Below are 8,260 nucleotides of genomic sequence, written 5' to 3' on the forward strand. Positions count from 1 at the left end.
CTAGTAGCTAGTTGTTATGCTATGCTGCCATGTGTGGGAGGTGCCTAGCCCTCTCGAGCGGGCTTGCTGCCTGAGGTGGTCATGGTGCACCTCGCGTCATGCAAGTTCATACTGTTTCTTGTCTATGTTCGAGGGTGACCTCCCTTTTCAGTGTGCCGCTTTAATGGTTTCGTTGGGTTTTCTGTGAAATGATGATATCGAGCAGGGCTAGAAAAATACATGTTTCCTAACCGAAGGAAATAAGGGCAAACTTGAAATTCTCACGCTTTTTAGGTCAAAATTTGAAGCTTTTGCCGGTAATTACACTAAAACTTGTGAGAATGTGCCGGTTTTTTTTTAAGGCAAGTTCAAAATGTAACTGGGATTTGAGGATTTCAACCGGTTAAGATACAGTGGACCCCGGTGTTTTTCGAACACTGATATCGAGGCTCGGTTTGAGCAGGATTCCACTTGTAATTCTTTTTGGCTCGAGAATATAATCTATTTAACTCACACTTCGGAGTATAACAACGAAAAAAAAAAAAAAAAAACCCAAAAAGTAGAGGGCCGAGACAAATGCAGGGACAGAGACCTTGTTGTTATCGTCGCCGGATGCGGTTGGCATTTTGCATGGCCGATGCATATTAATTATGCATCGCGCCTGTATGCAGCATCTGGGTCGCCCCAATCCAGATCTAGAACTTAATTATAGCGATCCATGGCAGTCACAATATCTACAATACGCTGCTTGCTCGTCGTCAAGATCCCTGTGTTGATCATATATCACGCTCATGCACTCAACAGCCGTGACGGCCGACAGGGCGAATTGTCCGACACTAACGTAAGCCGTTGCTCGCACTAGTAATTTTCTTGTTTTGTTTTGCGCTACAACGTACAATCACCCACTCATGTCTAGCTGCGTAGCTGCTAGAATTTCTCAGGTCTTCTTTCACGTCGTCTTTCTTTCCTTACACGAATCGACAGTCTACAGTCTACTAATTAGTTTCACGAGGTGAGGAGAGGCATTTGCACGCTCCTTATTAGTAGGGACAGAAGCTAGTATAGCTGGTCTCGAAGGAGACGACGAGGCACTTACTGCCTGGGCAAGTGCATGCAGGCGCTGCACCCTTTTGAGCTAGGCGGAGTTCTCCCCTTTTGGAAAGGGGATGCATTGCAGTTTCCAAAGTGGATATATGTGATTCGTTGTCTTTCTAATATAACTTCATCGCTTTCATGGGTAAAGCGAGTAAGCTAAAAAAAAAAAGGGAAGCTCCATCATCACCCGCTAATAAAGAGCCATCACCAAAAAGCAAAGCCAAGCTAGAAGAACACGGCAAGGGGGTTCACTACAATAACAAAATGGCTATCGTGTGGGTTCAAAAGTAGGTATTGTTTTATTCTATGTTTTTTCACATTTTCACATACAAAGGGGTGTTGAAAAAATGCTCTTGAAAAAAAATTACAGATTGAATAGAAAAAGGGTCCTTTTGATTGATGAATAATTCATAGCTATGGGGTTTTATAAATATTCCTTGGACGCACGCGATATATAGATTTTACATATAGAGCCCCCCCCCCCCAGTAGAAGAATCACACAATGCTAGTGGTTGCCATGAAGCAATAAGCCATCTCCCACATGTCCCCTTCTTGTCCACCAAACCCAAGGAGCACTCCATAAAGAACCTCAGACTTCATTTTACCCAAAGCATGGAGGGGTGTTCTCAACAATCTTCAACAAAAGAGGGATGAAATGAGCCATGACAAAGGAGGGCTACAACATGCCAAGGGTGGAGCAACCCAAGCTCCCCCCTCTTGATTCACCCATTGCTCCAAGGGTGCTTCCCACCTTGTAGAAGTAGACTCTAGTGGCCACAAAAACCTAGCCGTAGAGCCGTCAAGAGACTCCATGCTCATCGAACCTCGGAGTCTACATACAACACAACCCCCAATGATTTGTGACACTTCCAAAACCCCCAATTTCGAAGCAAAGAAAATAAAAAATTATGTAGGGACTAAAATAGTTTACATAGAACCAAACCGTGAACGTGGTAATTTTTTGTAAAGGAAGAACAAGCCAAAGTCAATAAACCAAGGCCGATTTGTGAAAGAGCTCTTTTAAGAAGAATAAGATTGGGTTTAGTCAATATTATACAAGAAAGCAAAGTGCTAATTTGGACGCTCAGGCGCAAGCAACAATCGGAGGATTGGTCTAGGACTACTTGTGCCTTGTATGCCTAGGATGGGGGAAAATCTTGGCTATCGGTAATGAAAAGTTCAGGAACATGATAATGGACCTTATGTATCAAGAATAAGGGGGCGAGTTGGTTGGGATGGCTGTAGTTGGTTGGGATGGTTGTAATTATGCATGGTCCCTGGATGATGTCATGGCTCAACACGAGCATGACAAGACATTGTAATTCTATGGGTTGCTTAATATAATTCACTCACAATTGTGAGTTTGAAAAAAAAAAAGATTGGGTTTAGTCAGGGTTGAGATTGCTTAGCCTACAAGTCCGTGAGCATAAGTCAACCAATGAAAAGAAGCATCGAACAAGAATGCGTTCAAATTCACCTATTTGTCCTACCTACTTGGCATGGTGACTCACGTCCAAATTCCCCAAAGATGTTCCAACCTACCCACCTCACCCACAATATGTTTGACTCATTTGCATCCATTTATGTCATTGTTGTAGGTTGTGGATGTGAGAAGGTGCTTCATTTGTTGGGGGTGACTCTGCAAACGTAGCTGGTGGAAATCCTATAGAGCGCTCTATTTTCAAGTGAAAAAATGCAAGAGACGTAGTGTTCACAGAAAACCGGCCTTTAGTGTATTTTAAAAGGACAAAGATTGAAAATTATCGGTTGATTTTGAGGGCTGCCTTGAAAGAAACCAGCTAAATTTGAAGATTTTAATGTAAAAACCAATAAAATGCGGTTAAATTCCTCTAAAAACCGGTAGATTTTCAAAGCTTTCCTTTTTTCCATTGGTTCGTAAAAGAGTTTTTGGTGAACACTGAAGAGACGCATGTAAGGAGATGCGTGCAGTCTGAATGCAACCTAAGCGTCAAATACTAAAGGTGGTTCAGATGTCAGCTTTTACAAATCTCAAAGCCTTTTAATGTGCCACATGCCATTTCAATTATACTCTTAAGCTTCTCATTCATAATATATCTACTAAATTCGTTCTTATAAATGAGAAGAATTATAGCTCTATGCGAGGCTTCAAGAGATAGTCATTGTAATTTAGCATAGTGATGGGAAAAATAACTAAAATTGTGCACTTCCAATGTGCAGGCACAGGAAACTGCAATTTATGACATTGAGGCCCTTATGACAGCACCTATTGGTAGTGATGATTACTATCCACCAGGATTTGTCTCTGCCATAGACACCGACATCTCGGATACACTACGCCTTCATACCACTTTAATACTTTATAATGTTGGTCAATGCTATGGAGCAGGTGTTGGAGCAATCATCGGCTACGACCTTGTTGAGGCATGGTCACTATTTTCCTGTCCCATAAGCTATCATACATACACTCAAACATGTACATTGCACACAAACCTTAGTATCATATGGACAATATTAGTCCATCATATATATAAAACCTTAAAATCACTTTATGAGTATAGTAGATTAGAGCTAATATTTACAAGATACCTTACAACAACTTTTCAACCAAGGTAGCAATACACAATCTTTATTTTTAAATTAAGCACTTCTGAAAAACTTTAACACTAGTTTGGTCCAAAAATAGGACACTTAAGTGTCTTTTTTGACGTTCCTTTGTGCATTTGAAAAAGAATGTCAAAAATCCTTTTAAGATTCTTTATATACACTAATCATAGAAATTTTACAATTGGCACCTCATTGAGTATTGGTACAAAACTACAGGAGATGTTTTCAAACCATAAGCTTATAAAAAATAAAGAGACCTGATAGAAAAATGTAGACAAGTTTCTTGCATCCGATCGTATATAAAGTAGGCAATATTTTTTATGTCATTTCAATGTGGATAATGTCATATCTATGGAATTTACAATAATTTTTATTTTATTGAAAATTTGCACATACTAAAACCATCATTTTTTATATGAAAGAAATTGGAATAAATATAGGCATAAATTCAAATCTTCATGACCATATCGATCAATCATAACTATGCCTCTAACAAGAAAACACCTAAAGCATCTATAATTTCATTGACATGGTTGTTTGGTGACAAGTTTATATTTTTTATAAATTGTGCATGGAAGAAATCTCCTTAAGGAATAATATTGGAGCCTTAAATTTAAAAATGTCATTCGTTGGTGTTAACCCATAGACTCACTTTGGATCATAAATTTCCACTAAAACAACATCAATTTTTTGAAAAGAGGTTTCAAAGACCAGAATTTGCCTTCTTTCAACATTTTTGAAATTTCACCTTTTTGGTTGGTATATATATGAAAAACGAAAACTTAATATTATAGGATTTTTTTTTCTTTTTTCATGTTTTTCTACCAGTAAGGACTTTTAAACGTAAAAAATACTCTTTCTTTGAGAAGTTATAGGAATTTTATGTAAATCTAGAGAATACAACTCAAGCTTTTGTTTATATTCTCACATAAAACTTATCATGAATAATTTAATTTAAGATTCATTTTGAAATGGAAAAATTCTTCAATTGTCTTCAGCTTGTAACCTAACTGTATAATCAGCAAGACCTAGAATTTCTTTTTAGATTCACAAAATAAATACAAGCAGTCGATAAGAAAATGAGACATGTAAGTGTCTCGGGACACTATACTGTCCAATTACAGAACTAGAGTAAGTTTAGGCACATTTGACTCATTTCCATTTCTACCCTTTTAATGCATAGATATTTTTGAACAACATGCTTGACACCATACGAAATCAAATTAGAAATGGATTCGGGTTTGGAGTTGTGGTCGAGGGTGCGGATGATCAAACCTTGGTCTCGCTGCACAATTCTATTATTGGGTGGAGACGATTGGTGGCTCTGATGCTGGAGCATCTACACGTAACACAGAAGACGCTGAGGGTGAACCAGATAACAATTCCAATCGTCACGATGAACTTTTTTCTATTGCCGGTGCTATTGTCTATAGTGTTTTATTTATAGTAATTTCTTAAGTAGTAATGGAGGTGATATATCTACACCTGCATAAAAACCCATAAACAAGGATATATATATATATATATATATATATATATATATATATATATATATATATATATATATATATATATATATATATATATATATATAGAGAGAGAGAGAGAGAGAGAGAGAGAGAGAGAGAGAGACTCCCCTTATCAATACCTTTTTGGGAAGTCCCGCAATGATTCTAGTATGCAAAATTCCAAACAAGAAACCAAGCTTCTTTTATAATAGTAAAAATGGGTAGCAAGATCAGAAGAAACCCATATTCACAATGTGTGTGTGTGTGTGTGAATGAGAGAGAGAGAGAGAGAGAGAGAGAGAGAGAGAGAGAGAGAGAGAGAGAGAGAGAGGAGATGGAAACTACAAATATCATTGGTACTACACACTTAAATGCATATTTCTAAAATTAGTTACTCTTTAGCTAGAAAAGCATTTTGGCTACCAAATCATATGTTTTAATTTACATTCAGGTGTTCCAAAAGGAAAAAGAAACTCTTCAATGAATGAAAATATTGATACACTGTCAACCAACACCACATATCGAAGCCAACCTCCTCAATATGGACATATTCATCATCGTAGTACAACCAACAACATTTTGCAAAAAGCATTTAATACTAGCAATACAACAAGAATCATTTCATGAGAAGATACTTCAAGTGATTGCTCTACATGGAATTATGCTCTCTTTACGTCTAATAATGATCTCAACGTGATTTCAAGTCCGAGCTCTGGCATTGCTTATCCAGACATCATATACTCACCCAATGAGAGATACTACTTGCAAATGCAAGATGATTGCAATTTGGTGCTATATCATTACATACTGGATGAAAGTAGAGACCAAGCAATATGGGCATGTCCGAATTATGCATGCTTTAATCAGGGACAATATTGTTATGCCCGCATCAACCTAGATGGTAATTTTGCTGTATATGATGGTAGTGGCAAGCCACTATGGTGGACCCCTACTCAATGCTCAAGTGGACCTGGTTGTTGGTCTAGAACCTACCTTGCTGTACAAGATGATGGGAATCTTGTCCTTTACCTTCATGACACAGGGGAAGCCCTTTGGGCTTCAGGTACAGATGGCCAATAAGCCATTCATTAGGCTTGTGCATGTTTATATTCCATAGTTTGATTAAGCACACAAAGTTTATAGATTAACATTAATCTCTACACAAAGCAACATTAAGGCACATATGTATATGCATATTTCATAATATGCTAGAATATTCAATCTTCTTGTCTCCAGCTTTTATGTTCAAGTTTTAATCCTCCAAAGAATTGTTTCTAAGATTTTAAATCACCTAATGATCAAAAGGGTACTTTCATGATGTTGCTTTTGTAAGACACTATTAGGTATTTTGGTAAAAATCTTGCATTATGGGAATCTCCAAATAGACCAAATTCATGTAGTTTGGGATTTTGTCGCTTAAAGTGGAAAAAAGTAGAAAAAATTTTTGATGGGATAGAGAAAAAATCTTAAATATTTGTGGTGTTGATAAACACCAAAGTTTGTGGATGCGCAAAGCATGAATTAGAAGAAATACTGGTAATTAAATAAAACAAAGAAATATCAATAAAATCAAAGATCTTGTTTGCGGGATTGACTATTGTAGTAATAATAGAAGCTCCACATAATCTACTCCAAACTGGATGCCATGTCAAGACTTTGATCCAAGCGTGGTTGACGTGCACAATCAAGGCTAGCTTTAGATTTTAGAGCATGCCTTTCTAGAATCTTAATTCAAGAAAATGGTCCTTGTTTGTTGGGTCTCCCACAACCAAACAATTACATCTATAGATTCGCACACCTGGCAGTCCTTATAGTTGACAAGCCAAAAACCTTTCTGGCAATTAGTGTAATCTTCAATATCTGTCATCCCACTCTTTCTTGCACAAGGTGCCAAATGTTGAATGAAAAATTTTCAGTAGTTTGGTGATGTAGGATCATTATCAATGTTTGATAAAACCATTGCAATCCAAACTAGATAGATTTCATGTCACTTGGAACCAGCATAACAAAGTCACCTTGGTGCACATCGCACAAAGGATCAAACTCTTCCCTTGGTCTATCTCATTTGAGGACCACAAAAAATGGTCATTGAACTCTTCAAGGCCTATGAATCTTTATGCTCCTTGTTGTAAGTTCATTATAGTGCATTGTTGGTGACACGAATCTTGAGTTCTGGGCCAAAAATGTTTGTACGAAACTCCCTCTTTTATGGTTTCTCTTCCAAGCTTGTCAATTACCTTAGTCCAATAATCTATCACGGGACTATAATACCACGACACACTTGAACCATTTCCTAAATTTTTCCAAAACTTCATATAACTCTTAAGCCTTGAAAAAAATTATTCGTGGTCCTTGACATACTGTGCCATTGGTACCAAGGGTGGATCTCCATGTGGTAACATTGGATTGTCTTAGTCTGTCTATTTTCCAAAGGCAAATACTTCCACTCTAGTTTGATACACCTACATGTGCCTTATATTGCATCAATGGTGTCTCATCTTGCATAAAAAACCTAAACTAAAGTGGTTTGGAATGGCCAACAAGTATGTCTTGTCCATCACAAACATAGCCATCACAATATTGCTTAAAATCAAGGACTGTAGATGGCTGGATAGTTCACTGTGTGGGAACGTCTTCTTAGGAGATGGGCAGCGAATTACTTAGTAATTACTATGGTAATTACTACAGTAAACTTGAGTGTATAAATAGGGCCCATTACATTGTAATCGGGTTGGAAATTGTTATCATTTCGGTTAGCGCTTTGGTTGTACTTGTACTTGAGAATCATTGGCAGTATTGTCGGCTGTACTTTCTCTTTGTAAATCATATTCGCTGTAATCTTGATCTGTAATTCCAATCATGGCATATATTCTAGTTATACTTACTTCTCGTCCAATCTTCTGAATCTGAACCTTATTTCGAGTACATAAGTATGATTCTTATTTCAGTATCCAAATTCCAGTCTAGTTTCTAATTCCTGTCCAGTCTACTGTCTGAAAGCTTCCTACACTAATAGTTGAAATCTTCTAACATTGGAATTAGCTGTCTCAAGAGATCAACTCCAATTCCATTTTGGCGATCACGGTGGCTCG

General features: G+C 37.4%; 1 pseudogene; it reads left to right on the forward strand.

Annotated features, from left to right (window-relative positions):
• Positions 1-697: 697 nt before the first annotated feature.
• On the forward strand, positions 698-6,248 carry LOC147439481 (uncharacterized; annotated as a pseudogene).
• The last annotated feature ends 2,012 nt before the right edge of the window (positions 6,249-8,260 follow it).

Source organism: Adiantum capillus-veneris, chromosome 16 (assembly GCF_014529385.1).
Source record: "Adiantum capillus-veneris isolate H3 chromosome 16, ASM1452938v2, whole genome shotgun sequence".
In the NCBI taxonomy this organism is placed as follows: domain Eukaryota; kingdom Viridiplantae; phylum Streptophyta; class Polypodiopsida; order Polypodiales; family Pteridaceae; genus Adiantum; species Adiantum capillus-veneris.